Source organism: Mirounga angustirostris, unplaced genomic scaffold (assembly GCF_029215605.1).
Source record: "Mirounga angustirostris isolate CCGP_5_RB_7025 unplaced genomic scaffold, mMirAng1.0.hap1 SCAF_17, whole genome shotgun sequence".
In the NCBI taxonomy this organism is placed as follows: domain Eukaryota; kingdom Metazoa; phylum Chordata; class Mammalia; order Carnivora; family Phocidae; genus Mirounga; species Mirounga angustirostris.
The window spans coordinates 30,495,132-30,510,867 of record NW_026991725.1 but is presented as its reverse complement, the minus strand read 5'-3'; the positions used below and the strand labels follow the sequence as shown (position 1 = coordinate 30,510,867).

Here is a 15,736-nt window from a genome sequence, read left to right as displayed (position 1 = left end):
CCCATTTGCTGCAGATCTAGTTGCTATAGATGTTTTTTTTCTGTGGCCTTGTGACTGGTGTTTTCATTCTCTAAAATTGAGTGAAAGGACTCTTATGGTAGTACTGAAATGGCCATAGAATAAGTATTTACTAAATGAGCAAATGTAAAAGAGGCAAGAGATGAGGTAGGTGAATAAACGGATTATCTTCAAGTATACTTTAGATAAATGGTAAGACAAAGATGAATATTTAGAGCAGTGCCTAGCACACAGTAATATAAGGCAAATATTAGATGACGTAAATGAAACAGGAAGAGATCACAGCTGGTTGATGCAACTGGGAAGAAAGGACATTAGAAAGAGCCTTGAAGGGTGGCTAGGATTTTGGTACGGAGTTTTCTTTTGGTTGTGGCCGACTGAGGTCAGTATAGGCAGAAGGCACAGTGTACAGTGAGGACAGAGGCTAAAAGGCATGGGGCTTTGTTGGCTGGACTGGGGTGTTCTTTTGAGACCTAGCAACATAGGTAAGAGTGATAAATGTAGTATAAAGAGGAAAGAGAAAAGCTCAGATGATGCAGAAGTAGAGTTAGTGGGACTTTATTTTTATTTATTTATTTATTTATTTATATTTTAAAGATTTTATTTATCAGAGACAGAGCGAGCACACAAGCAGGGGGAGTGGCAGGCAGAGGGAGAAGCAGGCTCCCCGCTGAGCATAGGAGCCCAGTGCGGGACTTGATCCCAGGACCCCAGTGCGGGACTTGATCACAGGACCCTGGGATCGTGACCTGAGCCGAAGGCATATGCTTAACCGACTGAGCCACCCAGGCGTCCCAGAGTTAGTGGGACTTGATTAACAGTGGATGTGAGGGGTCGGTGAAGGAGGGAGTATGATAGATGGAGTTTCAAGCCGTGGGTGATTGTAAGAATACATTTTGCAAAATAACCCTAATAGCACGTGAAGGTCCAGGTTCTTTACTAGTGTCTTAAAAATGAAATTTCTGTATTCCTTTGCACATTCCAGCAAGTGTTAAAAAATCAGGAAATGGGCTTCCAAGTAATCCTGTATAAACAAAGTGAGGAGTGGATCTGTACCTCAAAGCCTTATTTTGGAGACTTTGAAATGGATGAATTCATTTATCAGGTGTATTGACTGCCTACTGAGGTGTGCTAGATGGTAGGGGTATATAGTGGTGAGTAAGATACAATCCCTGCCCTGTCCTTGTGGACAATATAGGTTAGAAAGAGAGACTAATTATTTAAGCAAGTAATCATATAGTTAATGATGTATTTACAGTGGTTGTGGGTGCTACAGAAGTGAAGTTCAGAGAGCTTTGAAGGGTGCATATCAGGAACATCTAATTAAAATGGGTGGGGATATTATAGCAAGTATACTGAAGAAGTAACTTGTAAGCTGAGACCTGAATGATGAAAAATGATTGGTGGTGAAGAAGGAAGAGTGTGCTACAGACTGAGGAAACAGCATATGCTAAGGCCTTGGGAATGGGAGGTGCTTGACACTTTCAAAAACAGGGCACAGTGTAAGGAGAGTGATGAGAAATGAGCCAGAGAGGTAGTTAGGGGCCAAGTCATATCGGTGTTTTTGTTGGTTATCTCACATTTAAAATGTTAATTGTGGAGCCAATGATGTTTAAACATCTTTGGATTTTTTTTTTTTTAAACCTCTTGTAATTGTGTGAAGAGCAAAGTGGATGTAGATTTTGGGAGACCAGTTAGGCTATTGTTGTAAACCAGCTAAGAGAGAATGGTGGACTCAGACTTCGGCAGGAAAGAGTGAGAGAATGGAATATTGGAGATAGAGTGACTAGAATTTGTGATTGATTGGATGTGACGAGTGGATGTTGAGAGAGAAGGAAGAGGTATTATGAGTGATTCCTAGGTTTTTGGCAGGAATAACTAGATTGAATGGCTATGCTGAGATGAAGGAACAGTTGGAAGGAGGTTATTGAATGTGGTGGGCACCTGCCAATTTTCATTTAAACATTTTTGGCTGTTGGGTATACCCAGAGGTTTCAGTGTCATTTGCATAGCACCCTGTTAGATTCCATGTGCATGATAAATTATTTTAGTAGAAAAGGGAAAGCATGGGACCACATTTTATTTCAAATGAATAGTAATCTTTTTTTTTTTTTTTTTTTTTTTTAAGTAGACTCCACGCCGAGCAAGGGGCCCAATGTGGGTCTTAAACTCATGACTCTTGAGATCAAGACCTGAGCTGAAATCGAGCCCGTTGCTTAACCGACTGAGTCACCCAGGCACCCCTCAAATGAATAGTAATATAATTAGTTTCTCTACTCTTTCCCTAAACAAAGATCAAAACAGACTAATTTGCAGGCTAGGCAGAAATTTATACCTCAGGTCATGTCCTTTAATATCTATCAGTTCATTCTTTTTTTTCCTATTTCCCATTGTATACCTGGGGAAATTATGCTCTTACATTCAATGTAAAGAGAACATTGAGTCTCTAAAATTTTAACTAATGGGTGTAGTATATAATATATATAAAGTAAATTTTACTATTTTGGATTCCCCGTAATGCTTTGTGGCCACTTCAGCCTGTTTGATTTTATATTTGTTTAGTTACAAAGAAGGGTTTTGCATTGAAGTGATGAACAAAGTTGTTTTGAAATCAATTTCAATCTGATAAAAGTGTCTGGAGAGTCTTTTCCTCAAGTAGAATATCCTGGAAAGTTTTTGGTCAAGTACAAATGTTGCAGGTTGCCCTGGTAACCTATTTAGTAGCATTGTAGCAACTGTATAGATTATACTCAGAACTCTCAGGTAAGAGGATTTGTGGAGAAAAGGTTGGGGGGTTGGTGAGGATTTGAGGAATGACAACCAGGAAGGAGGGGTTATATTCAATTTTAAATCATTTTCAGGTTGTTTTACTTTTGCCTAATAGAGGACATGAGCCAGGGGATTAAATGAGAAGCGTGTATGTGTAGTAAATGGTTTTTTTTGCTCACCCTTTAATCTTTTTTTCCCATTTGTTCTGGCACTTGATGCATCCTGGGAAAATAGAAACTGGGGGATCCAGAACTTAGGACCATTGGGACTAAATTAGTATGAAACCTGGGAGATCACAGAACCCCGGGGGGAGGGGACTGACTGAAGTGATTTGTTGGAACTAGGGAACAACATTTTTAACCTACTTTGCCTAATCAGACAACAGAGTTGAAACATGTTAGGAAAAAAATAATAGCTTACGTTGGTTGAATATTTCTGAGGTGTAGGCAGTGTTGTAAGTGCTTATACTTACTAACTTATTTAGTTCTCACAATACAATGAGGTGTAGGTATTATCTTAGTTTTACAGACTGAGAATGAGAAATGAAAAGTTTAAGTAGCTTGCTTAATGTCTCACAGCTAACAAGAAATCAAGGTATTATTCTAGGCTGTTTACCCACAGCCTGGGCATAAACACTGAGCTGTATTAGTGGAAGCAGAAGCAAATTGCCCTTTAGACTTTGTTGATGAAAAGAAATCTACCAAACATAATGTAAAATAGGGCATTTAACTTTATATTCAAGAGACTTTATAGTAATATTAAGTAATTTGGTAATAAATTTTGAGGAAAGGTAAATAGTCTGTATCTTAACCAGATACACTCTTTGGCCTGCAATAACCTGTTATTCGTTTCTTGTATGGAATAGAGGTTGGATGGGTTGGGAGGGTCATTTTGCTAGGGCAGACCTAGCATCTGGGAAGTGGCTAGAGTGACTTCTTTAAAAAAAGAGAAGGAAACAAGAGAATTAGTATGTATTGATTACACTTCCTATATGTTAGGTGGTTTACATTTGGTATCTTTTTTTTTTTTTAAGAATTTATTTATTTAAGATTTTATTTATTTGAGAGAGACAGCGACAGAGATAGCGAGAGAGAGAGCACAGGTGGGGAGGAGAGGGAGAAGCAGTCTGCCCGCGGAGCAGGACACAGGGCTCTATCCCAGGACCCTGGGGTTATGACCTGAGTGGAAGGCAAACGCTTAACTGACTGAGCCACCCAGGTGCCCCCTACATTTGGTATCTTATTTAATCTTTAAAACATTCATATGATGAAGGTGATATCTCCATTTTACAGTTGAGGCCCAAGACTATAAACATGTTACATAATTTACTTTAGTGAAGATAAAAAGCTAGTTCTTTCTTGCTGCTCTTTCTATGAGTATTTTTCTACTGAACTGACTGGGAGGGAGCAGAAAGAAGATTCTGTTTCCAGAAATGGAGCAACTTGAAGGGACATTGCTCTTTAGATGCCTCTCTGACTGTACAGTACACTGGTGGGCATGGCACTGATCATGAGGCATGATGGGAAGGTGTTTCTCCTCTACTATAATAAATAATCCAGAGAAGTGACCTAGTTCATAATTTTTTAAAAACATTTTTGACATTCTAAAGGGATGATTTGTATTTTAACTTATGTGGAAAAATCCTTATTTCCCCAGTTGCTGGAAAAAGAAGTCTTTTAAAATATGGAAGTATTTTATGTTCTTTTTCCTTTAGTCTTGCATTGTGCTTATGACTGATATATGAATTATAAGCATGTCCTTAGTGTTTTTTGAAGTATTTTCCTCAAAAAATCTTTTTCTGGTGAGTCTGGTTATTATAGGAAGTTGAAAGGCATAAAACAGCAGTTAAAGAATATCCTGATTGGTTTTTCCACCCACTTATCTGGGTTTGTGTTGTTTTCATGTCTGAGTATGGAGTTTATGATTAACATTCAGTATCTTATTTTTATTGATTTGATAATCACCAGAAAACTTGAAGAGTGAACCGGAGGTTATTATTTTTCTTAGCATTTGTGGGATTAGGGAGCAATATGGTAAAAAAGTTCTACACTATTGTTGAGAATTGTTCATTTTAATTTTGTCTTTTAATCTTCCTAGGTTCCTCACTTACAAAGTCTAAATTACACCTTTTTGGAAAATGTCACTTGTTGTTTTGTAGTGATGAGACCCAGACTGGGATGGGAAAGAGTTTTATCACTGTTAGGCACTCTGTCCATCTTGTTGAAGTATGCTGAGCCGCTGAGCCGCTGAGCAATCCCTCATGGAGCTCATCCTGCCTGTATTTCCATAGGGGGTCTGCAGACTTGGTCCCGTCAGGGAGTTAGTGGCAGAGCTGCAGCAGCAGTCTGATCACTTGTTTCTTTCATGAGGCAACCTGGTGCCAGTGTGTATACCTGCAGTAACTGTCATTTTATTTTTTTAATTGTGTTCCACTTACGGCAATGCAGAAATCTGAAAGGAAGGTATGGACCCTGAGAATGGGGGATAGTGAGAGAGTGAAGACAAAGGGCTTTACCGTATGGGTATCCTCTTTGCTGAATAAAGCTGTTGGAATGTTATACTTTGGAAATAAATATCCCTAATGAAAAACAGTCCTCTATATCTGCCCTCCCCCCCAAGCAAAACAGGGGCGCCTGGGTGGCTCAGTTGGTTAAGCGTCTGCCTTTTTCTCAGGTCCTGGGATCGGGCCTCGAGTCATTGCTTCTCTCTTTCCCTCTGCTGCTCACCGTGCTTGTGCTGTCTTGCTCTCTCTCTCAAATAAATAAATAAAATATTTAAACAAAAACCCAAAAACCAAATAAGCAAAACAATAAACATTTTTTCATTTTTTAAAAGAAAACAATAAAAAGTTCTCTTTTATTCCTGTTTCTTTCCCAGAAATAATTGATTAAAGGCAATTACAGATTGTAAAGTTCATTTATATAGAATTAGAGACCAGTTGCCCTTTGACACTGTCAAACATCAAACGTGGAGTTTTAGTTACTGCCTAGATGCATAAAGTTAACATAGATGACTCTTTCTTTGATTCATTCAATTGCCTTTCATAGAATTTTACTCTTGAGAATGAAAAGATCTGGGTTTTTTCTTAAAAATTTTTCTTCAGATCTTGAGAGTTTTAAGCTGAGTTGCTGCAACCACTGTTTCTCTAGATTTCCAACTGGGTGAAAATGTTTTTCTTTTTAAATTGGCACTTGTCCAGCAGATTTTTCCACCAAGTATTCTTTGGGCACACCCTTTGCATAGTGAATTTTGCAAGATCTTTATTCACAAGGCTGGAAGACAGGCCAATCTTCTCTTTGTAAGATGAAAACAAGAGTGAGGCTTGCTTAAGACTCATTTTGCTTCTTCCCAGCTGTATTTGAAATTGATCTCTTATGCAAATACATTCAAGCATTCACAGAAGAAATTTGACTTGGAAGTTTTAAGTGGAAAGGCTAATTTTGTATTTGCAGGAAGTTTGCTTGGTGCAGTGATTTTCCTCCCAATTGAGAATTCTCTTAGTTTGTTCTTAATCATAACTTGATAGTAAGTAGATCTCAGGCTTGAGAGGTGTGAGGTGACTTTGATATTTTCAAGTGTACATTCAAGACATGATGTGATATGTATATAGAGTTGACCCTTGAACAACATGGGGGTTAAGGATGTCGACCTCTCGTGTAGTGGAAAATCCACATATAGCTTTTGACTCTCCCAACACTTAATTACTAATAGCCTACTGCTGACTAGAAGCCTAAGAACATAAACAGTCATTTAACACATAATTTGTATGTAGTATGTATTATATACATAAGCTGAGACAGCAAGTAATGAATAATAGTAATTTAAATAATAATTGATAAGCTAATAAAGTAAGCTAGAGAAAAGATAATGTTATGGGAAACAATAAGAGAAAGTACTGTACTGTATTTATTGGGAAAAAAAAATCCATGTATAAGTGGACCTGTACTCTTCAAACCTGTGTTGTTCAAGGGTCAGCTGTACTTGGTTTTCCATTTTATTAGGTGCAGGAAGTTATTGTTTGTTAATGTCCAAAGCAGTGTTAGATTATTTACACTTACATGCTTTATTCTAAATAGACAGTGTAATGGTATGATTAGATGAGACACATTTCCTTGATTTCATCCATAAACATTAAGATTGACTGAAAAACTTGTGGAAGGGTGAGGTGCAGTATTGCTCTTAGGTGTTTCCCAGCAGGCCCGCCTTCCAAGAGCTAGGCCTTATATTCCCTTAACAGATAGTCCTTCAACAGGTATAGAAGTTACTATAGTTGATAATCTGAATAGAAACTAGTATGTGTCATGATTAAGGATAGTCTAAAGTGTCCCTGTGGCAATTCCAGAAAAGGTGATCCAGAATTCCCTAAGCAAAGAATAATAGATATAAAAATTTTCAAGGTAATTCTTAATTATTTGGAGCCTAGCCTTTCAAGATCATCTGTCATCAAGATTGACTTTGCCCCTAAAGGACAAGGGAAATACTTCTCTGATAGTAAAATAAGGAATGATGAAAACACTTAAGAATTGAGAACTTGGTTCCTGTCTTCAAGGAGTAATTTACTGGACTTGATTTTTTTCTCCCACATTCAAGTAGAAAAGGAAGCATTAGAATGGCAGTGAACGCCTTAATTGTAATTAGATGCATGATACAGGCATTAAATGCTGAGATTTAGGAGGAAAGAGTGATTACTTTGGGCTAAGGTGATCAGAAACCCAGAGAAGAGTGGAACTTTAGTTTGATCCGAGATGACACTTAGGTTTCCAAGAGGAAATAGGATGTTTCAGATCTAAGGATGAGTGACCTCGGGTGAGGATGTTGTGTTGGGTAACAGGGAAGAGAGCCATCTGCGACTAGTGCAGAATCACTAACATGGAATGGCATGGTTGGAGTGCTGATAAAAGAATCTCTGATAGTGATGTGGGGTGAATGGATTGGAAGTGTAGGATGGTTTGGAAGCCAGGGTAAGACTTATAGGCAAGTAACCTATCTGTGAGTAAAAGTCTTTTGAACCAGAGTGATGGGCATAAAATGGAAAGAAAGGTACAAATGCAAGACTGATGAAATATAGAGCATTCTAAAGATTTTATTTATTTATTTATTTGAGAGTGAGAGAGAGCATGAAAGGGGAGAGGGTAAGAGGGAGAAGCAGACTCCCCACTGAGTGGGGAGCCCGATGTGGGACTTGATCCTGGGACTCCAGGATCGTGACCTGAGCTGAAGGCAGTCGCTTAACCAACTGAACTACCCAGGTGCCCAAAATATAGAACATTTTAAAACTTATTTTGGGAATAGGCACAAATTTGTCATTTACAGTTGAGAAACGTCAGGACAGAGAGGTCAAATGACCGTGCTAAGAATTATTAGGTTAAGAGTCAAGGTTGTACTAGAGTTCTTGACTCCAAATCTAACGTATTTCATTGATTACACACTTTTTTTTTTAAGATTTTATTTATTTATTTGAGAGACAGAGAGCAGGAGAGGGAGGAGGGTCAGAGGGAGCAGACTCCCTGCTGAGCAGGGAGCCCGATGCCCGACGCGATCCCAGGACTCCAAGATCATGACCTGAGCCGGAGGCAGTCGCTTAACCAACTGAGCCACCCAGGCGCCCTCATTGGTTACACACTTAAGTAAACTTTTGACATGACTGGATATTCATGTTAGAAAATTAGCAGAATATTGATGGAACTAGGGGAGGCAAGAAGGAATATGTATTAGTGCGTGGGAAGGGAAAGAAATGGAAGGAAATTACTTGGAGTGTAAGGCCTTTCGTTGGGAGACATGTTTCTCTGAGAGGATTGACTGTATGTAGCCTTTATGTTTAGCTCTTAAAATTGGTTTTCTTTTTAACTGAGATATAATTGACATACAGTATTATGTTAGTTTCAGGTATACAACATGATTCACTATTTGTATGTTTTGCAAAATGATCACAATAAGTCTGATTAACATCCATCACTAAATTGTTAAAGAATGTTTTTTTTTTACTTGTGATGAGAACTTTTTTAAAAAAAGGATTTATTTATTTATTTACTTGAGAGAGAGCATGAGTGGGAGGGGAGAGGGAGAGAGAATCCCAAGTAGACTCTGCACTCGCCCAGGTAGACTCTGCACTCAGGGCCGAGCCTGATGTGGGGTTCCATCCCATGACTGTGAGGCCACAATCTGAACCGAAATCAAGAAGTTGGATGCCCAACTGACTGTGCCACCCAGGTGCCCCTGTGATGAGAACTTCTAAGTTTTAGTTTCCCAACAACTTTCAGATATGCAGTACTGTGTTACTAGCTCTACTTGCCATGCTATATATTGTATCCCCGTGATTTATATTTTTATAACTGGAGGTTTTTACTTTTTGACTCCTTCACCCATTTTGTCCACCCCCAGCCTTCTGCCTCTGGCAACCACCAATCTGTTCTCTGTATCTATGTTTTTGTGTATGGTTTGAGGCAACATTTTAACCCCCCCTGGCTGCCAGTGGATAACCAGTTATTCCTAAACAATATATTGAATAGAACATTCTTTTTATATGATTAGAAATAGCACACTTTTATTGTAAACAAACTCCATATATATTTATGTTGATGTGTTGTCTCCTGTTTGATGCAGTGTCAGTTCCTGCATGGATGTCAGACTGTTTGAATTACTAAAGCTATAATGAATTGTAATATAAGGAATACTATAATAATATAATGAATTAGTAATATATAATAAAGTAATATAATGAACTACTAAAGCTTTAAATGGATAAAATATATACTACTTGCCATAGCTTGAAATATCTGATAGAGTAACTGCACTCTCCTTTTCCTTAAAATTATATGTATATTTTTGTGAAGGTCTTGCTCATTATCTTCTTCCATATGAATTTTAGAATCAGTTTATCAGCTTCCTTTAAATCCTGTTGGGATTTGGATTGGGACTGTTTTGTGACTGTACATTAATTTGGAGATATGACATCTTGACAGCATTAGGTCTTCCAAAGTTGTGGTATTTTCCTCTCTTGAGGTCTAGAGTAAAAAACATTTTGTTTTTTTAAGATTTTATTTATTTATTCATGAGACACACAGAGAAGGAGGCAGAAGGAGAAGCAGGCTCCGCGGGACTTGATCCCAGGACCCTGGGATCATGACCTGAGCCAAAGGCAGGCGCTTAACCATCTGAGCCACCCAGGCACCCTAGAGTAAAATTTATACTTTTCTTTCTGTAGGCCTTGCACATTTCCTATTATATTTATTTGTAGATATTTTGCAGATTTTAATGCTATTAAGAATGAGATAATTTCTTGTTGATATCTGGGGAAACTCGATTTTATACGTTGATTTTTGTTTGTTTGTTTTTGGCTGCCTTACTGAATTTTCCTACTCTTAGAAATTCTTTGACTTATTTTTATTTGATATTACTAAATGAATAAGTCACCTGAGTGACAGTGACATTCTGTTTTCTCCTTTTCTTTTTTTAAAGATTTATTCGAAAGATTTTGAAAGATTGAGAGAACGAGTGGGAGGAGGGGCAGAGGGAGAAGCAGACTCCCTGTGGAGCAGGGTGCCCGATGTGGGACTCAATCCCAGACCTGGGATCATGACCTGGGCCAAAGGCAGACGCCTGAGCCACCCAGGCACCCTGTTTTCTCCTTTTTAATTGTTAAGACTTTGTGTTTCTTTTTCTTGTCTGATTGCACAGACTAGAACCTTCTAGTACATGGTAGAATAGTATCAGAGTTAGGGGACTTTCTTATCAGGGTCCTGACTTTAATTAGAGAAGTTATGTTTTGCCATTGAGTGTGATTTGTGCTATCAGTTTATGATAATTGTCTTTTGTTAGGGCATTCACGGTTCTTTTAATTTCTAATTCAATAAGGAATTTTGTTACAACTGTGAATATATTATCGATGTTTTTTCAGTATCTTTGGAGATAGTAAGAGATATATTTTTTTCTTTAGAGTCTTTAAATGATTTCCTGATGTTGATTGGCCCATCAACAAATACTTAATTTGAGTGCTTATTATTTGTCAGGAGCTCTCCAGTGCAGTTAACAAAATAGGAAAAAAACCCAGAAAAACAAACAAAAAAACCTGTGCTCTCTCTGGAGTTTGCATTCCAGTGGGGAGTGCTTAGGCTAAACATTATCAGATACTGTCTGGATGATTTGGATTATTATTTTAATACATGTCAAATGGGATTTAGGTGTTTTTGTGGAGGAAGGACTGCTTTTCCTCCCCCATATTCATAACTTGGAATGACCTATAACATAGTTTTAGGCTGGCTGTGGTTGTGGCAGGCTTATAGACTGACTTGTTAAATTTTCCCATCTTTTTCTCCACTTGGAAATAATTGGCAAGGATTAATCTGTTTGCTAACATTTTGCTAAAACTTGTTAAAATGTCTGAACAGCATAGTTGCCATTTTACTATTATGAATGGGTCTTTGCTGATATTGTAAATTGTTTCTATGGTTATTGGTTTAAGGTTTTTAACCTCTTCATGACCCAATTTTGGCAACATTTTTTAAGAAAATCACTCATTTTGCCTAAATTTTTAAATGTATTACCATGAAATTCTGCCTGGTAATCTCTTCAAATCTTCCCCGTAGATCTGTGGTTTGTTTGTATTGCTTTACTCTGTTGTTAATTTGCTCTTTCAAAGACTTCTGTTTTCTTGGATACAAAGTTTTCTGCTTTATAAATTAGGTTCTTACAAAAACTTGTGCTTATATTGATTGAATTTATCTTTTGTTAACAGTATTTCATTGGCTTTGTTTTTGTCTTTATTCATTTCTTCTGCTTTGGATTTTTTTAAGCAGCTTTAGGTTATACATTTAGGTCATTTATTTTCAATCTGTCTTACTTTCTTAAATAAACATTTAAGTTATAATAGCATTTCCTCTGAGTTAGTTCTTTGGCCAAATTCTAAGAGTTTGGTCTGTCATGTCTTCATAGTTCATTTCTAAATAGAGCAATTTTGGTTTCTCCTCATCAGAATTACTTAATAAGATGTGTTAAATTTTTCTGGTTTTTTTTGTTTGTTTGTTTTCTTTTTTGCTCCCCTTTTAAAAAGTGTTGGTTTCTAGGGTTTTTTGCATTGTGTTCAAAGAACGTGGCCTGTATGCTTTCTGTCTGATTTTTGGAATTTGAGCTATGTCTTTGTGATCCATTACATGGTCAATTGTTAAACCATTTATGGGTATTTGAAAAGTATTTGTTATCCGTTTAGGTATAAAATTCTATCTGTAAGAAGTAGTCATGATTATTTTTACTAAATTCATAATACTTCATCAAATTTTTACCTCAGTTACTCATGGCATGCAGTGTAGCACTAAAGTGGTTGAAACTTTAGATCCTGGTCCACCTGGATTTGAATCTAGTCTCTTGACTTGCTAGCTCTGTGATCTTTTGCACCTTAGTTTCTTCTGTAATATGGGACTTTTCAACCTTACCTTATGGGGGTTTTGTTAGGATAGAGGAGATAATATATGCAAAATGCCTATATCCTGTTTTAGGGTCTGGCACATAAATAGTAGTAATGATATCCAGACTTTGTGTCTATATTGGACATTGTTGTCAGTTTTTCGTAATTATGCGTTGAGTACTTTCGCACGTTGTGTTCTTTCTTTTAAATTGGGTTCTGAGGTCAAAGGATATCATCATTTTTAGCCTATTTTTACCCCAAGTTGCTTTCTGAAAGAGTTGTGTCACTTTATTCTGTTCTGATTGATAGGAGCGTGCCAGTTTTAACTTCAAGCTTCAGTGTTACTACTTTTATTTAGAAAAATGAATTTAATAGGTTCTCATTGACACTTTACCTGCATTTTGAAATAACATTTAGGAAGACAAACTTTTTCTGACGTTTACAAGCTTTTTTTCCTGACATTTGTGACATTTTCATTTGTCATTTGAGTAACAGCTGCCAGAAGATAGGGGTGCTGTCTTTAGATTGTCATTTATTTATTTATAAAAGATTTTATTTGTCAGAGAGAGATCACCCACACGAGCAGGGGGAGTGGCAGGCAAAGGCAGAAGAAGAAGCAGGCTCCCTGCTGAGCAGGGAGGAAGCGGGACCTGGGATCATGACCTGAGCTGAAGGCTTAGCCAACTGAGCCACCTAGGTGTTCCTAGACTGCCTTTTTAAAATAGGTTTCTCGGGCGCCTGGGTGGCTCAGATGGTTAAGCGTCTGCCTTTGGCTCAGGTCGTGATCTCGGGGTCCTGGGATCGAGTCCCGCATCGGGTTCCCTGCTCAGTGCAGAGCCTGCTTCTCCCTCTCCCTCTGCCACTCCCTCTGCTTGTGCTCTTCTGTCTATCTCTCTGTCAAATAAATAAATAAAATTAAAAAAAAAAATAAAAAATAAAAATAAAATATGTTTCTCTTATAGACTCTAGGGAATATATAGACTCTTTTTCCCTTCTCTTCCATGTTTGTGTGGTTTTCTGGAAATGAGTTTGTTTGGGTAGAGTTTCCCAACATAGGCACTACTGACATTTTTGGTCAGATAGCTCTTTGTTGTGGGGAGCTGTCCTGTGCATTGTAGGATGTTTAACAGTATCTCTGGTTTCTACCCACTAAATATCAGCACCCTTCCTCTATCCCGCTAGTTGTGACTATAAAATGTGTCTCCAAACATTGCCACCTGCTCCTGACAAAAATATGTGTCCTGGGGTGGGGGGAAATCTTCAGTTGAGAACCATTGGATTCGTCTTTATCTCTCTTTGGAAGGGAAAGGGCACTTTTTATATTGGGTGCCTGGAATGTATATAGTTCTTTCATTTTTGACAATATTCTCTAGTTACGTAGTAAGCTTTGTGTCTGTTTCATAGATGAAGAAACTAAAGCTGAGATTAAATCTTGAGAAGGCCACTTGTAAACTATATGAGTACTTCTAGCTCTGATTGTTTATTCCTTCCCCTCATCCAACCCTCACATTTGTCACCAGCCCTAAGAAAATATACTTTAACTGTGTTCTAGTAGTGTTTAGGGCTTTGCAATGAAGATGGACATTGATGAGTCAGACTGCACTTTTAAAGTAGAAATTCTTAAAGGGCCATCGTGAGGAGGAATATTCCCCTAAGGGACAAATCAGAATCAATTAAATATTTTCAGTTTCCCCCCCATTTCCGATTACATATGATTCAGACACATGAATATATGCCAGTCAGCCTTCCTCAGTCGAGGTAGAAAAGGTTGTGAGCCACTGCTTTGTTCTTTCCAGTCTGTTTTCCCGTGCCTTTTCTACTCTTCTCTTCCTCATCACTGTTATCCCTCCCCCCATTAGATACCATTTTATCCTTTAGCCTCTACTTCAAAAGTTAAGAGTTAAGGGAAATGAGCTGATTGCAAAACACTGCATCCCATTTAGAAGGGATGTATGTAGAGGTAAGTGCAGTATTGCCTGGCTGTGAGAACAGGTCATTGGAGCAGCAACTAGAAAGAGGGGAGTTCTCTCTCTGTCTCTCTGCTTCTCTCGCTCTCTCTTTTTTAAAGATTTTATTTAGGGGCGCCTGGGTGGCTCAGTCGTTAAGTGCCTGCCTTCGGCTCAGGTCATGATCCCAGGGTCCTGGGATCGAGTCCCGCATCGGGCTCCCTGCTCCGCGGGGAGCCTGCTTCTCCCTCTGCCTCTGTCTCTCTCTCTGTCTCTCATGAATAAATAAATAAAATCTTTAAAAAACAAAAAACCACAAAAAACCAGGTGGCTCATCGCTACCATATTAAAAAAAAAAAAAGAAATTAAGTATCTGGGGCACCTGAGTGGCTCAGTTGTTAAGCATCTACCTTCGGCTCGGGCCATGGTCCCGGGGTCCTGGGATCGAGCCCCGCATCGGGCTCCCTGCTCGGCCAGGAAGCCTGCTTCTCCCTTTCCCACTCCCCCTGCTTGTGTTCCCTCTCTCGCTGTGTCTCTCTCTGTCAAATAAATAAATAAAATCTTTAAAAATATATATATAAAGATTTTATTTATTTGAGAGAGATAGAGCATGGGGGGGGGGAGGGAGAAGCAGACTCCCTACTGAGCAGGGAGCCCGAGGTAGGGCTCAATCCAGGACCAGGGTGTTCTCTTACATATGGAGGCATCTGAAGTTGTTCATGAAATAGGCTGTTTTACTGTTCAGCTTTTTTTTTTGTTGTTCTTCTCTGACTTAGGCAATTAACTACTGGGGCTGGGTTTTTTCCACCATGTTGTAGTTCCTTTTGGATCAGATTTTCTTAACTTCTCTCTTCTTCCCACTGATATTTTCTTTTTTGTTTATTCTTGTCTCACCAGATTAAAAGGAGTGAGTGGGTTGCAGGCTTTCAGAGTTGGTAACATGCTACTGAATAAATGACCCTGGTCTCTTGATGGTCACGAGGTCTTCTGATGCCTGTACCTCCAGATAGCCCTTTCACAGAGTTATCAGCTCCTCCTCCTCCTCTATACTGGCAGCTCTGTTCCTGTTCTATGAGGCTTCTGTACATGAAAGCATTTTGTAAGCAGCCAGTGGAGTTCATATCCTGTGCTGCTTTGTGTTTGTTTCCAGCCCACATTTTGGGAATGTATATTTGTGGCTTTATTTATTTACTAGTTTATCCCAGAACATTTATTTCCAGAGGCTCTTGATAAAAAAGAAAGTTACGAATAAGAGGACATTATTTTTTATAGAGTAAAATGATGTAGCATGCTAAAGCTCCCCCTGTGCCCATTGTTGTGAAAAAAAAAAAAGGGAAATTTCAAAGAGAAATTTTCCAGCTCTTGATTCTTTTACATTTACTCATGTTTTCTTTGCATTTCAAGCTCAATCTCTTCAGCTAAAATGGGTTGAAGAGTTGTGTACCTGCATGTGTGTCTCTGTGTTTGCACTCTCACTAAATTTACTTTACTCACTTGATGAGGGCTTTTCATATATAAGGCTTGGGATGGACTATCACTGCAGTATGACTAAGTCAAGCCGGAGAGACTTCGTAGCTAGAAGTCTGGCTTTCTTCCCCAAAGC

At 38.4% G+C, this 15,736-nt stretch overlaps 1 protein-coding gene across 7 annotated transcripts in view; it reads left to right on the top strand.

Annotated features, from left to right (window-relative positions):
* The window catches only part of KANSL1 (KAT8 regulatory NSL complex subunit 1), a 183,302-nt gene that overhangs the window by 55,869 nt on the left and 111,697 nt on the right, over positions 1-15,736 (top strand). The window lies entirely within an intron of this gene.